Source organism: Octodon degus, unplaced genomic scaffold (assembly GCF_000260255.1).
Source record: "Octodon degus isolate 3935 unplaced genomic scaffold, OctDeg1.0 scaffold00165, whole genome shotgun sequence".
Lineage (NCBI taxonomy): Eukaryota > Metazoa > Chordata > Mammalia > Rodentia > Octodontidae > Octodon > Octodon degus.
Genome location: NW_004524741.1, coordinates 5783503 through 5801361, shown reverse-complemented (window position 1 = coordinate 5801361; position 17859 = coordinate 5783503). Strand labels below are relative to the sequence as shown.

The following is a 17859-nucleotide window of genomic DNA, read 5'->3' as shown; positions in this document are numbered from 1 at the left end:
TTGTCAGATACAAAAGTTACATTTTTTAGTTATATAGGTCTTGCTTTACCTTGGTCTTAACCATCCAGCAGAAAAGTATAACCACAAGGTATAAAAAGTAAAGCCATATTAATATGCTGAGCTGAAAAGGCTCAAGTCAACAACTTCTGACATTTGCCAGTTCAGCTGATAACCCACTACTATTTCTAGTTGATGTCAAAGGCAAGTTGATTGCAAAGTTGATTTGGAAAAACAAAAAAATAAATAAAAATTGCCAGGAAAGCTATGAAGTTTTAAAAGACAATGCCATTTTAGTTCTACCAGGTATTAAACCCTGCTTTGTCTTCTGTAATTAAAATATGAATGATCTTTGCCACATGACTAGTTAAACCATGAAATAATAACACAAATATAAGGTACACGAGTAGATCTAACTAGATATACAATAATGTTGGTGTCTCAAATCAGTAGGAAAGAGCTGAACTTAAATACTGTAAAAGTAACCAGATAGCCATATTTAAAAAAACATAAAATTGGATTTGTTCCTCAAGACATATTCCAATGCACCAGAAAATTAAATGTAAAATAATGAAACTATGCAAATACTAGAAAAAATATACTAATTCTTCTATTACTTGGAATGTAGTACTAACATTTAAAATTAAGAAACAATAAAAGAAATGCTTAATAAATTTTCCTACAAATTCTCCTTCTATACAAAATTTGATATTAATAAGCAAAGAAAAAAGAATTAACAAAGCATTCAGAGATAAAAACTCACATTATTAATTTCTTTGGGGAAGGTTGGCCATTTTATTTCTGAAACTGACAATATGTTCAAATGCTATTTGCATTAAGATACTTAAAATTGTTAATGACTTAATCAACTTGTTATCTTTGTGATAGCATGTTAATATCACCATCTCATTTTTTTTCAAGTTGAATACCAAAAGAACATTTTGCTTGAATAGCCTAAACAAACATATCAAGTAGTCCTAAGCACAAACAATGAACTTACTGTTCAATATATTGCAATCAGAATGTCCATCTTAAAAAAATAAGTGATTTCGGGGCCGGGAGGATGGCTCAGTAGAATAAGCGCATCACTGGCAAGCGCAAGGGCCTAAGTTCAATCCCCAGTTCCACAAAACAAAAGAAAAAAAAAGTGATTTAGTGTAACATATGTGTTAAGTGTATAGGAGATGTAATATACTACATATACTATATATTAAATGTCATATATACCCTTGGTAGTGAACCTCAAACATTCACCTTTCTACGCTTAGAAGTCATTTATAATACTGCCAGGAGTTAGATGTGCTGTACCAGGATGAATCAGGCTAATTCCAGAAATGGCAGGAGTGCTTTACTAGTAGGTGGTTAGGCATGAATCATCAGACAAAAGATAAAAATCCTATGAATTTCTGTATTGGCCCTAAGAGAAAAACCAACCTACAGATACAGTTTGTGGTCCTGTCAGAAATCACTTAGCTTGGGGCTGGGGAGATGGCTCAGTGGAATAAGCGCTTCCCTGGTAAGCGCAAGGGCCTGAGTTCAATCCCTGGTTCCGCAAAAAAAAAAAAAAAAAAAAAAAAAATCACTTAGCTCTTTACCATGAAGAAATGATAGCTCAGTTGCCTGCTATCATACAAAACCTGAGCAGACAAAATTTCTGTGTCTATAGCACAGAAAAAAATTAGACAATTTAATATTGTCTTATGGCACTTAAATTACAACTTTTAAAAGACATGTCTTCTTTTGCATCTAGAAAAGTGAGAGAAGCCATATTATGATTGATTAATTAATACTGAAAGCAACTTTTTGCAAATTTCATGGGAGGATTTCTGAGGCAGGAAGGTAACACCCATGAACCAAGCACTCTGTAGATAGAGCGAACCCAATGGTAAGAGATAGGGGTAAGAGGTGATATCCAGCTGAACTTGGTGGTAACAAGAAGATCTTTCTCTTACAAACAGTCAATCTATGTAAGAGCTTACATATTTGAAAGGAAGTCCAAAGATGCCTATCACCTGAATTTTTTCTAGATTTTCATCTAAATGTCTACATCTTGAGGGCTGGCCAAATAGCTCAGTGAATTAAAGTGCCTGCAAGCAGGTTCAGGGGCCAGTGATTCAATCCCTGGGCCTGCCGTGCTGGCCTGCTCCCAGGGAGCACTGAGACAGCAGTTGAGACTGGGTGTGGTAGCAAGCGTCTGTAATCCCAGCACTTGGGAGGCTGTGAACAGGAGAATCACTACTAGTCCGATCTAGTAGTGAGACCCTGAACACCCTGTAGACCCTTCCCTAAAATACAGAACAAAAGATTTACATCGTGAAATTCAACGAAAATAAATCGAAATTATTTTAAACACAGGTCATACAAAACACAGCTTCACTTGCCAGTTTGTCATTTCTGCCTTGAAAGTCTACATGAGGTTCTCAAGAAATTTGTTGTCAAAAACCATGGTTCAAAAAATAGATGTCAGATACATGGGGGCAAATGTCTCTAATCCCAGCAATTAGGAGGCTGAGGCAGGAGGATCACTACAAGTTCAAGGCCAGAATAGACCACATAGTGAGTTCAAAGGCAGCCTGAACTGCATAGCAAGATCCAAAAAAATAAAAATGATTGCATGACAAACTTAGAGACGCTGTCTTTGAAAAAAAAATGCATTAATGCTGTTTTGCAATGTAAGGCATTTTAAGTTGAAAGGTGTAAGAAAAACATTTTTATCTTAATTAATTTTGTTACATTTTCTTTCTGGTTTATTTTTATTACTCTTTTAGTGTTTTGATAGACTGCAATTTGCAAGGGGGCTTTTGTATTCTAGACATTTTTATCTAAGACTCTTGTATAAGCAGACTTCTTTGTTTTGCATGCATTCATAATAGCGTATATATGAATCAATAACAAGAGCCTAGAAAAGAGGTTTCGTTGATTCTACTTGAAAGTTACATGATTGACAGAGGCTGGAATGTCAAGTCAACAAAATGAGATGGAGCCTCCCTCCCATGAGAGAGTAAATGGATGATTCACTGTTTCCTAAATTTGCCATTGTCTTGGGAAAGCCACGTGACTGGACTGCCTACAACTGTCTTCACCAAAAGTTGAGGTGAGGGGAGTATAGGGACACTTTCCTACCTGGTGACAGTAGCAAGCTGGCATTCAGTAGTGAGGAAAAGAAAACACAGGCATCCAGTGAGAGGCACTTCTGAAGTGTGTAAAAGCAAAACAGGTGCATTGATTTACCCATAGAGACCAGGAAGTAGCAAATCGCCACGTGGATAAGCTGAGGGAAGCAGCCCCGCAGCAAATGAGAGGAAAATTCATTTGCTAGAGAGAGGCAGCTGCCAGAGGCACTGACATTGCAAGTGTTTATCACAGAGTCTGGCACTTAATTCATGTGGTTCAAGGTAATCATATGTGAATAAAGTGTTGGGTGTGGGCCAGGGAGATAGCTCAGTGGCATAAGGACCTACCTGGCAAGCACAAGTCCCTGGGTTTGATCCCTGGTACTGGGGAAAAAAAAAAGCTATGTGTTTTATCCCAGTAGATTACTAGAAGGGGAATTACACCGTGAAAGCTCATACATTGTTTTAAATTTTCTGATAGTAACTTTATGAGTATAGTTTTAGGCTTAAATATTATTCTTATTTTAAACAGAGGAATGTTTTCAAATTAGCCTGTTTGCACTACCCATGAGATGTCTTGCCTGTTGTTTCTTTACTGGGAAAGTAATGTTTGTATTTATTTTTGCACTATTCTGGCACTCTGTGTTATTTGGATAACTTGTTACATCATAATAAAACTGAGAGTTTGTCTCATAGTTCTGTGCCAATAAAAGTTCACTTGAATTCTGCTGAGATAGTATCAGTCTGCCTAGTTTTTGTGCCAACAACCAACTAGGTAAGTTGCTTCTACCTGCCCTAGCAATCCATCTCATTGAAATTTTTCATATGCTTGCCAGTGCCCTGATTGGAGCAGAATGGTGCTGCGTGGGCGCAGCCACGCACAGGTTATCCTGAGACCCTGACAAATAACAAAGTAACTGTCCCATTCTGTGTTGCATGAAAAAAAAAAAAAAAAGAAAAAGAAAAGAAACAGCAAAAGAATAGGGAACAAAACAGGAGCAACTAAAAGAAAAGTTTCACGTGCTTCTACCACTAATGGAATGCAGGTTGGTCTTAGGATGCCTTTCACCAGCTTTTACTCCCATTATACTGAATGAGCTGACCACACTGCGTCTAAGGCCAACTTCTCTAGTGGTATGCTAAGCCCCTCCGGCCCACTCACAGACATTAGTCTGGCAATTTCTCCCGTTCTGTCCTACAACACCTAATTATTTTTCTTTCTGTTGGAGCATTTCTGTAAGCATATAAACATGTTACAGCATTTTTTCCACATTTACATGACAATAGCCACAAACACCTCCCTTGGCTCCATGTGAGAGGTCGGTTACTGCTCTATTTCTCTCTCCGTCTTTGCAGAAATAGCCTCCAGCCGGATCCCTACATTCTCATCCACTCCTCCCTTCCCCTCTTCTCCAGAACCTGTTTCAACCAAGACATTAATCTTTCATTCAACATTTGATGAAGCTTTTATTGGTCTTTGCCCATATTTTTAGAGTCAGAAATGCACTTGACCATGTCAGGGTCAATGTGCAGCACTGGATTCTGCATGTGTTGTGCCTATCAGCAGCTTGGCAGTTGGCCCCTCTCACTCTCTCCTTGAAGCATCACTTTCCCTTGGCTTCCAAACTCCACTGTGCAGTGTCCTTCCTGACCACCTCTTGGCCCCCATTCTGCATTGATGACTCACTCACCTTCCAGCCATCTAAGCTTTCAGGGCCTGGCACCATGCATAACCCTTCTTTATGTTCTCCATGGCCTTTAATAGGTGATTTTGCCCATTCCCATGACTCTATGCAACTTTAACACCTGACAGCTCCCAAATTTGTATTTCCAATCTGAATCTCCTCCCCACAATCCCAGGATGTGCTCCTATTTGCCTATGTTATACCTCCACGTTGGTATCTCTTGGACATCTCAACTTGTCCAACACCAAGAATTAAATGTTTTCATTTCTTTTAAATATATTCCTCTTGCAGTTTTTGTCCATTTTCTTCAGTGTTTTTGATTAAACCAAAATTCACCCTGTCCTTTTTCTTACACTTTACAGTCAAACCAGTAGTGACTCTCCTTGCTTATTCCTTTGAGATTGATCCAGAACCTTATCACAGGCTAGTTGGTCTTATTATTGCTGCTGCCCCTGTCCACCATCTCTCACAAAGCTATTGCTCTAGCCTCCCAAATGATCAACTAGCTTTCAGTGTTTGTACATTTATTATCCTGTTCTACAAAGTAGTCTGGCTGATCACACTGAAGTGAAAATCAACCTTTTCTCCTCCACATTTTCGAATAGTTCTTTACCTCACATGGAATAAAAGCTTAAGTTTTCACAATGCCACCTAGAAACCCACATTATCTACTTCCTGGTTTCTGACTCAGCACTTCCCTGACCTAGGCCTCCAGCACACTTACTGCATCACTAGAACACTCTTCCTAGACATCTGTTTACCTTCCTGTATTTCTTTCAAAGTTGGCTCCTTGGGAGGGCCTTCAAAGTTGGTTCCTTGGGAGGGCCTTCAAAGTTGGCTCCTTGGGAGGGCCTTCAAAGTTGGCTCCTTGGGAGGGCCTTTTCTGACCACTCTGAAGAAAATAAAGTAACTTTCACTCTCCATCTCCCTCATCCTGACCTTTTTTTAATCATAACATTTATCATTACCTGTTGTATTCTGTATTTTTAAATACACAGTGTTGTCTGTCTCTTCCTACTAGAAAACAAAACATATCAGGAGAGGATTTTGTCTTTCCTTCACTACTTTCAATTCCTAAAAGATCTCTTGGTATATAGACCTTTTTAAATAAATGCTGAGTGAATGTACAGTTGGATGAATGAGATCTCTGAATTATATAATTTTAGAAGACAGATAGTATTGTTTCCATAAATTTATGAGCATTCTTAAATCCTTGAATTTAAAATGTTGTCAACTTAATTTCTCTTAAATAAGTCAGCCCATAGACCATAAATATATTTGACCAAGCTCTATGTCTGATTTTATAATGTCTTTATCACAAACACCACCAAATCTTTTCCAATAGCTCATAGGAAATTCACAATTTAATGTACTTTTAAGCTATTTGAGGTCAAGAGCAAAACTGAACTCTCATCCTTTAACTAGTTCCACCAGTCCAAGCAATAGAAGTTATGCATTCAATTTCCTCTCTAAAATTGTTGGTTTCAGCTGCAATTATTCTAATGACTCATGTGATAACCAGATTTGGAGGAAAGAAGTTGTAGTGAGGAAGAAATTGCACTGTGCATTCACCTCTAGAATCTAAGACACAACTTAAGATTCCCGTAAAAGGAGAGCAGTTGATCAAGTCTGGACTTCTGTAGGCAGCAGTTCCCATAACAAAAGCCTTAGGCTACAGGACACAGCATGCCTTCTATATATGGCAAGGCTAATTGGAGAAAGGTTTTGCTCCTCCACCACCCCCAGCCAGACACACAAGCCAGGAACAAGACACAAGTGGTGGCCACATGAAAGTATCCTCGAAGCTGGTGAGCTTCTACCTACTTGAAGCACACTAGGGTGTTTTTCTCACTCTAGTAAGAGATGTATTTACTCATATGCTTTTAAAATTAGAAGCAGAGGGTATTTTTTAAAGTAATGAATGTTTTGTTTAAATTGTATCAACATGTCTTGAAAGGAACTCAAAATGTAACATATGGTTCATGTAGAAGTAACTAGGTCTTGTGCAGACATTAATTGAAAGGGAAGAGGGGCTTTTCGTCTCCACCTTCATAGGCTTTCTTCAACCATGAATCTGTTCTTCTTAAAACTAAAAAGGTATTTCATCTCCTACTTTAAAAGACAAATTTTAAACTTTTCGCTGAACAATACAAAACATAATATGATACTGAGTTCTGTTTATCAGTAAGTAAATCAAGCTACAATTAAATCACTATGCCTAGCTCACTTTGAGTATGGGGCCTCAATAAAGAATGATTTGAAGCAGTCTTCCAGGGCTCATTCCACGGGGCAGCCGAGTTGTCTCGCGAGATTTCATTCCAACTGTTAGTGGGGTTACAAGGCTGACCCGTTCTCTAGCGGCGCAATTAGAGAAGAAACACTTTAAGACCAAGAAAAAGTGATGGAAAATCAGAAATGCATCCTGTTAGCTATATGCCATCTGATACAACTATAGAAATTGAAAATCAAAGTGATAGCTCTTCCTCTGGTAGCAGCTTATTTAAAGCACAATGTGTATCTTTCTGACCTAAACGGACGCAAAGAAAACCCGTGAGGAAATTTGTTCCTACATCTGAGAGTGTTCAAACAGATTCATCAAGTAACTCATCCATAGAACCAAGACCACTGACTTTGAAGGCTATTTTTGAAAGATTCAAGAAAACAAATGAATTGTAAGAAGAGGAAATAGAAGCTAAAATTAACACCAAGAGGAAGACCAAAAGGAAAGAGAAACACTAGATGATCATGAATACATAAAACACAAATCAAAGAAAAAAGACCTACGTTCCCAATTTTATAATCTGTGGATGGAAGGAACCCATTACCTTGGAGGAAAATTTTAAGTTTTGAGCAAGCTGTTCCAAGAGAATTTTCTAACTATATTGAAAAACTGAAGAATGAACACCACCTTAAGGAATCATTGAAACAAATGAATGTTGGTGAAGGTTTAGAAATACACGATATGATAGTCATAGCAACAAATGCTTGGATGATGATGCTCCATTTCTCCTATTGATGAGTCAGAAGCAGAAGATGAGACAACACAGCTTGAATATGATGCATGTGATAACAAATTAGTAGGGGAGAGCTGTTTCATTCTAAGTTCTGAATTTCCAAGCGAGATGAATGTGTATTTACCACAAGAGAACAAGAAGCTGCTTTGTCTATAAAGAGAGTTCCTAAGGCTGGAAATACTGGACAGAGTGCAGAAAGATCTGCAAAAGAGAAAAATATGTGAATGTCCAAGAAGGTAAACAATATACATAAAGCAATGGGGGATTTTTTAGATAGGAAGAAATGATTATAAAGATTAACATGGAGGTACCCTTGAAGTCTTAAACCAAGAACTAAGGAGAAGAATAAAAACTTGAACAAGTTTGTGGAAGAAACTAAAGAAATAACATTTCAAATTTTCAAATACTGAGGAAAAGCTGAGCTACCACTTTTCAGTCCTGCTGTTCGTTATCAGTGCTTGCTATTCAGGGAGAACTCAGGTGTCATTGGAACATTTGGAAAAAAATGTTAGTCCCTGGCGTCCAGCCAGCTGCCATAGATTCTTGGGAACAGCTTTTAACCCCAACACAAGGCCCTTGGTTTGATTCCCCAGAAGCTCAAAAATAGCTTCCTAGTGTTCCTGGTGAATCGTTTTTCTATTTCAACTGTGGTCTTCCTCATGATCGCCATTGTATAGGTGACTTTTGTTAAGTGTGCATTGACATATGTTTTTGTCTTACCTTTTGTTGACTAAAACTTAAATGAACAGGTACAAAAAGCACTTTCTGGTTTTATTTTGCAACCCAGAAAAAAAAAAAAGGAACTTCCCGTTTTTTTTTTTCATTGCTTTGTTGAACTGTAATCAGGTAAAACAATGACAACAATCAAAAGTCATTCCTCTCTTCCAGTGAGCATCTAGTTCTGCATCCCCCACAACCGAGAGTCTGTGCCTCAGAACGACCCACACCATTTGGACCAACTCCATGTACTGGTGCAAACACACGCGTAGAAGCCCTTATCAACCTGCCATGCCACTGCTCACCCAAGGTCAAAGCCTCTGGTGCCAAGCACAAGACAGCTGCAGCTCCACTCCACAAGGTTGTGACTGACGCCACAGCTCCACTCTGAAAACCTGGTTCCCATCAGCCGTGCCTCTGAGATCTGACCCACCTTGTGTGTTCAGATTTGATAGTTTAGGGTGGGGCACCTCTTCTACTTGCAACCAGACAAGATTTTTTGCTTTGAAGAGTTTACACAATCAGATTGGACCCAATCAGATAATCCAGGTTAATCTGCCCATTTCAAACTGTGTAACCCACCAATCCCTCTTGCTATGTATTACAACATATTCACAGGTTCCAAAAGTGAGAAAGTGAACATTGTTTGGGTGATTATTCTGCCAGCATCTTTTGGCTTTGTGTTTTGTTTTGTTTTGTTTTGTTTTGTTTGTCTGTTTGTTTGTTTTGTCACATTTGAGATATATTTGCTCTAGGAAAATTTAGTTTATTAACCTATTGTATAGAAGCTGGGAAACAGTGGAAAACTGAACAAAATATAAAATAGTAACAGTGAAAGCTTTCTAAAACTGCAGGTTTAAATGGCCAGAGAAAAAAGTTGCCCACTCACTAACAAAAATACATATGAGAATTCTACTCAAAGTGAAATATTGGCAAAGGTCTTCAGCAGATAATTAAAAATCCTAGACAATTTGATACTTTCAAGATGCTTTGGGGAAAGTGTAGGGAGGGGTTTAGTGCCTGCTGACAGCTTTGAATGTTTTGACCTGAACTGGTTTGCAGTAATTTCCAATCTAATTGTGAGCTCCAATCTGTCCTTAAATGCAGCTACTTAGACCCCATTTCTAGTTACTGGGTGCTAGTGACCCCGGAATGAAGAAGATCTTCTACTTCTTTGTCATTTGTTAATACATATGCTAACCTTTAAAAAACTACAAAGAGATGGCATTTTGAAAGACACTGGTTCTTTGAAACTCTTAATGCATTTCTCTATGGTAACAATGTTCACAATGACAAGGTGCCAAGGCAAGCCTATGAAATTCAATTGAGATTGGAATTTGTTTAAGGCCAGTGCTGAGCAGAGCGAACTGTAGAACTGATAGGGAGAGATATCTTCTGAGTCCAATTTGGAGCACGTCCCGCAGCAGCGCCTGCGCAGTGCGATCCCAGTGCCGGTGTCCCTTGCTGGAGCAAGAGCCGCCCCGCTAGCGAGAAACCTTCCAGTCCTTGCGGTGGCTTCCCAAGCCCTGCCCAGCAGTGCCTTTGGGGAACAGGCAAAGGAGACTTTCAGAGGCCTGGAGTCACAGGAAGCAGGACTTCCCATCTGGGCAGCTTCAAGTAAGCCTGCGCTCCAGGGATACATTTTATTTTTTTCACTGTCCCTTTCTGATGCCCCCATCTCCTCTATAGCTAAGAATTCAACATCCACGACTAGGAGTATAGAGAGATACAGCCCAACAGATGTTTTTCTGCCTGTCTATCCTACCATAAACACATTTCTGTCATAATTTATGATAAATTTTGATTGTTAGAAACAGGAAAAGTTTTGATGTTTGTAACATCTATTCTTTCTCATCATGGAACTTGAACATGTCCATTGTAGAAAATTTGAAGAATAATCAAAAAATCAAAGTTCAAATGGTTCATTTTCCCAGCACTCAGATGTAGCATCGTAGCAATTTGTTCTTTGTTGAAAAATATGAACAAATGAATGAATACATTTTATAGAATAAGATTCAAATGGACTTTACTTGGTTGTACAAGCTCTCCAGCCATAGTCAATGGTCGTCACAGGCCGACTCTCCTACTGCACGGGCGACTGCTGAGCTAAAGTCTGGATTATTGAGAAAAAGGGGCACAGTAGCAATGGGTCAAAAAAAAAAAAGCTGCTCCAATCTGCCTTTCTTTGGAGCTGCGCGGTTTACACTCATCAATACGCGCTTACACTGCCCTCTACTGTTCATCTCTTGAATGTCATGCGATCCACACAGAGCAACTAGGAAAAAACCGAAGATGCTAAAGAAGAACAGTGCCTATGGCGTAGAAGGAAATTATTTAAAAAGAATTAAACGGTGTGCGCTCGGTGAATCCTTACTCTGAGAAAAATAAATTACGACATGCCTCTCATTTTATTTTCCTCCTCCACATGCCCAGCTCTTTATCAATGCAGTGCCTAGTCTCTTTTTCTCATTCTGACTGTCTGTATGATTTATAAATATTTGGGTGCAAGTGAAGGATTAATTAGTGCTGTTTGAAATAGAAGTCCAATTAATATAAAAAGAATAAATACATTAAAGGAAAATGAGGGTGACTTCTTACCTCATAAGAATAGGAAAGATTAGTCAAAACCCTGAATTTGGCACCACCGTCCAGAGCAGCTGCCAGGCTCCTTCTCCAGTCTCCACCTTCAGTTCGCCTGCCTCCACTCCAGCCTCCACCATGTCCATAAGGGTGACCTAGAAGTCCTACAAGGTGTCCACCTCCTGCCTCTGGGCCTTCAGCAGCCTCTCCTACAATGGTGGGCCGGCTTGCCGCATCAGCTCCTCCAGCTTCTCCTGAATAGGCAACAGCGGCAGCTTCCAGGGCAGCCTGGGGCTGGATGGCTATGGTGGGGCTGGTGGTGTGGGAAGCATCAGAGACACCAGATGAACCAGAGCCTGCTAAACCCCCTGAATCTAGAGGTGGACCCCAACATCCAGGCATGTGTATTCAGGAGAAGGAGCAGATCAAGAACCTCGACAACAAGTTTGCCTGCTTCATCCACAAGGTTCGGTTTCTGGAGCAGCAGAATAAGATGCTGGAGATCAAGCGGAGCCTCCTGCAGTAGCAGAAGACATCCTGGGGTAACATAGACATCATGTTCAAAAGATACATCAACAACCTCCAGTGGCAGCTAGACACACCGGGTCAGGAGAAAATAAAGCTGGAGGAGGAGCTTGGCAGCATGCAGGGACTGGTGGAGGACTTTAAGAATAAGTATGAGGGGGCCGGGGAGATGGCTCAGTGGAATAAGCACTTCCCTGGCAAGCACAAGGGCCTGAGTTCAAACTCTGGTTCTGAAAAAAAAAAAAAAGAATAAGTATGAAGATGAGATCAACAAGCATACAGAGATGGAGAATGAATTTGTCTTCATCAAGAAGGATGTGGATGAAGCTTACATGAACAAGGTGGAGCTCCAGTCACACCTGGAAGGGCTGACTGATGAGATCAACTTCCTCAGACAGCTGTATGAAGAGGAGATACGTGAGCTGCAGTCTCAGCTCTCGGACACATCCATGGTGCTGTCCATGGACAATAGCCGCTCCCTGGACCTGGAGGGCATCATCGCCCAGGGCAAGGCCCAGTACAAGGAGATTGCCAACTGCAGCTGGGCCGAGGCCGGGCGCATGTACCAGATCAAGTATGAAGAGTAGCAGACTGGCTGGAAACCATAATGATGACCTCCGCCACATGAAGTCTGAGATCTCTGAAATGAACTGTGGCATCAGCCAGCATCAGCAGAGATTGAGGCCCTCAAAGGCCGGAGAGCATCCCTGGAGGCTGCCATCGCTGATGCCAAGAAGCATGGGGAGATGGCCATTAAGGATGCCAATGCCAAGCTGGCCCAGCTGGAGGCTGCCCTGCAGAAGGCCAAGCAGGACACAGTCCTGCAGCTGCGCAAGTACCAGGAGCTCACGAACATCAAGCTGGCCCTGGACATCGAGATCGCCACCTACCGCAAGCTGCTGGAGGGCGAGAACAGACTGGAGGCTGGGATGCAGAACTTGAGCATCCACATGAAGACCACCAGGGGCTATTCAGGAAAAGTGAGCTCACCCTATGGGGGCCTCACAAGCCCTGGCTTTGGGAGCCTCCAAAGCCCGGGCTTCACCCGCACCAAGTCTGCTGCGGTTGTGAAGAAGACTGAGACCCGTGATGGGAAGCTGGTGTCTGAGACAGCAGCCTTTCCCAGCCTGCACTTCTCACGAGGCTTCCCAGAGCCCATGGGGAGACAGCTGTACAAGGGAGCACTGGGAGCAAGAGACCCACCTGAGGCTCAGCTTAGCCCTCAGCCCACCCTGGGTAGACATTACCGCCTGGGGTACCCCTTCTTGCCCCTGCCCTCCACCAAAAACCAATTCAATTGTCTTTTCCAAAACAAAGCCTGGTTTTGCCACCTGAAAAAAACAAACAAACAAACAAACAAACAAAAACCACTGAGTTTGGCATTGAATCCTTTGGAAGAAGCAGAAGAGTATTTAGATCCTCAACTGATACCAAGCAGCCAAGTGGATTTTAGATGGGTGAAGTTAAAAATAAAGTCAATTTTTAAAATACTATGAAGAGTAATCTCCCACAAAACATATGATAAACTTTCTATTTTAAAAGAAATAATAGGGCCTGGGAGATGACTCAGTGGAATAAGTGCTTCCCTGGCAAGAGCAAGGGCCTGAGTTCAATCCCCGGTTCCGAAAAAATAATAAAGAAAAATGTGGACAATTAGATGACCTTCTAAAAAGTTCCCAACATTAAAAAAAGAAAGTGGGGACACAGCAAACAGATAAAACGTGTAACACCAAGTAACACATAGAACACCTATACAAGGAAATGAGAAGTGACAGGACTTCAAAGCCAGCAGTTAACAAGTGAGAAAAGACCGGCTTCCACGTAGGTGTGCAAGCCTTCCTCTTGAGGGTAAGCAAAACATGCTTATTAAGATTCTACTCCAAAAAGGCCTCTGGGACTGGTGCTGGTTTGCTAGATTGGCTAGAGGAGCAACTTGAGTAGTCTGAGGCTTCCTGGTGTGGTGTTTGGAGGACAGCATACCAGCACCTTCCTCCCCAAATGGGAAGGTCAAACATTGACCCAGGAATTTGAGGGGAGCCTCCTGAAAGGAAGGCTCCAGCATAAGCCAGTAAACATCACCTCCCACAAAGCATCTAGACAATTACTGACAGAACCCAAGAGTAAGGAAGAAATTGCCAGAAGTCAGGGCTCAGAACTGCTTGGTATCAGTCGAGAACCTAAATACTCTGTGAAGCAGTGATGCAACAGAATCTGTAAGAGAATCACCCAGACAGAAGCACGTAGCTGATCAGTGGCGAGTGGGTTACAACGGCTTGGGATCCAGGGTCTCTTGATGATGCAGCCAAAAAAAAGAGAAAGCAATAAGAATGAGTCTTGAATGTCTAACTCACTAGAGGAAACTCAAGAGACTTAGGTATTAAAACAAGATAAACTTTATGCTATTCATATGGCACTACCATTATTCATGGCTGTCTTCTCTGGCATGAATACATGCTATACACCAGCAGTGTTTTACATGAAGTAAAATAGTGAGTTTTGGTATGTAAAGCACTCTCGTGTACATACTTGCTACTTTACCCATGAGAGGTGTGTCCACCCTGGTGTTACTCATGCTTGAGAGGAACTCATGACTCATACATAATCTGGCACAGCTGTGATCTCTTGAAGAAACAATAAGTATGATTAAAGAAGAGTCTTCTGTTCCAAGAAAAGCTGATTTGAAGGAAATGACTTCAGAAAAAAGAAAAAAATATGGAGTCCTTATCAAATATTTGTCCCTACATACTCATTGTTACTGGATATGATTGATAGTCATAGATTTTAGCAATCAGATAAGGAGAAAAAGGGCCCTTTATATCAACTTTACTTTTGTTTCCAAGGATGCAGGAACTCTGATTTTCGGTGTCTTTATGTAAAATTGTCTCTAAAACCATTTCCATCACTTTTATATTGTTTGTTGTCATCTGGCCATATCACTCCAATTCCTACTTCTGTCTTCATAATTACTTTCTCTCACTTTATTTCTTCCTTGTAAAGATCTATGTACTTAATTATTTCAGCCCATTCAGATAGTTCAGTATGTTCTCTCTCCTCAAGATCTTCAATTAAATCACATCTCCATAGCAAAAGTTTTCAGAAATGTGATTATTATTACTTTCTTGACTTTGACAGATATGTTATGGCTATGCAGAAAGCTAACAATAGGATAATATAAATGAGGGCCTCTCTATTATCCTTGTGTCTTTACTTTAAATCTAAATTTAAAAGCAAAAATTTAAGATATTGAAATAAATAAAATAACAAAATTTCATACCATTGGTTGGCCTACTAAATTAGCAGAACTGTTTTTTAAAGTGTATCCAATATTGGAAAGGATGAGATTCAATAAATAGGCCATAGCATGAATGGTAGTTTTTTTTTTTTTTTTTTTTCTGAAAGTTTTACATTTGTTGCAAGTAGAGAAAATAGGCACTGTGGAAGCTGTTTTTTTTTTTTTTTGTGGAACCAGGGATTGAACTCAGGCCCTTGTGCTTGCCAGGCAAGCACTTATTCTACTGAGCTATCTCCCAGGCCTCCATGAATGGTACTTCTTCAGTTCATGCTCCAACATATTCAATGCTGCTATCTTGAAGAATCTATTTTAAGAGAATATTCTAAAATACATAAGAGCTTCCCAAATGCCTTAGCTACTTTTCTCACAGCTGAGAAAAAAGTCCCAGTGCTAAAGGTTTATTTAACTCAGTTTGTAGGATTTTCATTCCTTAATCACTTGGCTCCAAGGCAAGATGGCACGGTACAGGGACAAGCATTCGTAGTGGTGGAAGACAGCAAAATCAATAAGAACAGTAAAGCAGAACAAGCCTTGTTTCCTTCCTTATACTGTACACAGGCTCCCTGCCCTAGGGAGGGTATAGCACTCACACACCCAACCCTAGCACCAGTCAACAAACAAGTCACAGACTCTGGAGCCAGCAGCTTTTGAAACTGCACCCCACCCCCCATGACTGCATGAGGCTTTTGGGGACATCCAAACACAAGCCATAACAACATTCAAAGATGCAACGAAAATGTTTCAATAAATCTAAGAATGTATATTTGTATCTGTAATACAAAATGTGTGCATCTTAAACCTCCAGAGATAAAACAATGTAGCAGAGCCTTAAGGAGAGCCCTGTGGCCCGTCCCTGTCCCCTGGCCTCTACCGCATTGCGGAACAGATTGCAGAATCATTGATCTTCTCCGTCTTCAAAGCTGATCATTACATCTGTCTGAGCCGCCAGAGCTGCAGGACAGTTGCCTCTAACCTTGAGCAGTTTCATCTGTTCACCTCAGAATGCCTTAAAAATAGTTTCTTTCTACTGTCCATAATATAAAAAGAAGCAGTTTGCAAAATACAGGTTAAATGTGGTTATTTTACACAGCCATTAAAATAACTATGAAGGCATTCTAGTAAAAAAGTATATCAGATTGTTAATAACAAAAGGAGGGCACATAACATCTAACTTGAGGATGTTTCAAAAATTTCCTAGAACAAAGATTTAATAGGTGGCAAAATCTTAGTGATTTTTTTTCAAATAATAGACCTAAAATATATTTTTGTTCCTTTACATTTCCTGCATTTTCCAAGTCCTCAACAATTACTGCTCATTTTTAAAATGCCAAAAATATTATTTGTAAGATCTTTAATAGTAGGGTCAGGGAGATAGCTCAGTAGAATAAGCACTTGTCTGGCAAGCACAAGGTCCTGAGTCCAATCCCTGGTACTAAAAAAATAAAAATAAAAATAAAAACAAACAAAAAAAAAAGATCTTTAATGGTAAAGTCCATAAAAAAAAGAATACAAGAATACTAGGGCTGGGGAGATAGCTCAGTAGAGTAATTGCCTGCCTGGCAAGCTTTGAGCCAGGTCCTGAGTTCAATCCCCAGTAAACCCCCCCCCCTCCAAAAAAAGAATACTACAAGAAGAGTGATTAATTCCAACTAATCACCTATGGAATGATTCTTTAAAAATAAATCACCTATGGAATAATTCTTTAAAAATAAAGTTACAGGGCCAGTGCTTGCTTAAGCGAGCTTAGGCAAGCGCAGGGACCGCGGTTCAATCCCCAGCACCATATGCAGCACCAGCTCCACCTCCAGGATGGGCTGAGCTGGCCACAGAGTCCAGGCATAGAGAGCACACCTGTAATCCCGGTGCTAGGGAGGCTAAAAACAGGAGAATCACTATGAGTCTGAGCTGTGTAGTGAGACCCTGTAGCAATCCAATGCATTTAAAAATAAATAAATAAATAAACCTACAGTTTTATGGTATAGGAATGATTGTCAAAGATGTGATTACTTGGTGAGCTGCCTGTTTTTCTAATCTTTTAAATTACTTCAAGCAATCCACAGAAGGTTGTTGTCAAAGACGTTGTGATTGCTGTAATAAAGAATGCAAAGCGAGTGAGTGAATGAGGCAGAGGCATCGCTGCCTTTTGTGGAAGCAACAAGACATATGGCTTAATACCTGGGTGCAGGCAGTGAGAAGGTGCTAAGGCTATCCAGGCAGAACAAGAGGAAGTGGCTTCCTTTTATAGACTGAAGTAAGGCCAGGGACTTTTGGTGGGACGATTTAAATAAACATCTGTGGTCCACGCTCTTTGTCTGGCAGTCCTAGGCCTCCAGATGTCCCCAGGCCTCCCTGAAAAATTCCTTGTCCTGTCTTATCTCCTTTACAACACCCTGTGTTTGCATATGACAGCCTTGGTGCTGACCCCAGTTCATGGGGACAGTCACACCTCTGCCGGCAAGCAGGTTGGGGGCTGAGAGAGTTGGGTCTGCTTCAAGCCTCATGGCTACCTGTGTAGATGCAAAGTAAAGACTATCCCTACCTAAAAGCAATTGAAATAGAAGATTTCTGAGATGCCCTCCCAAATTTACTCTTCATGCCTAATTCATAAAATTACTGATTATTGTTAGTGTTAAAGCCCCACATATTTCAGGAAGTACTTCACTCCTGAAGGAAATTAAATCCCATGATTCTGTAATATCGCCAATATTGATAGATTTCACCATTTTAAGCTTAAAGCTTTCAGTTCCATACTGTATATCCTTCTGCTTGCCAAGAGGATTTATCTATAATCAAGGAACAGCTGCAGCCAAAAGAAGAGGACAGATATTGTGTGCAGAATTTTCAATTTGGATAAGCATGAGCTCATAGCTATTAAAATTAAAAAGCAAAGTTTATTTTTGTGCATTACTAAGATATAAAAGACAGGCATTTATTCT

At 40.4% G+C, this 17859-nt stretch overlaps 2 pseudogenes; both read left to right on the top strand.

Annotated features, from left to right (window-relative positions):
- Positions 1–7965, top strand: part of LOC101582659 — a 46278-nt pseudogene extending 38313 nt beyond the window's left edge.
- A 145-nt stretch (positions 7966–8110) lies between these two features.
- Positions 8111–17859, top strand: part of LOC101582261 — an 11062-nt pseudogene continuing 1313 nt past the window's right edge.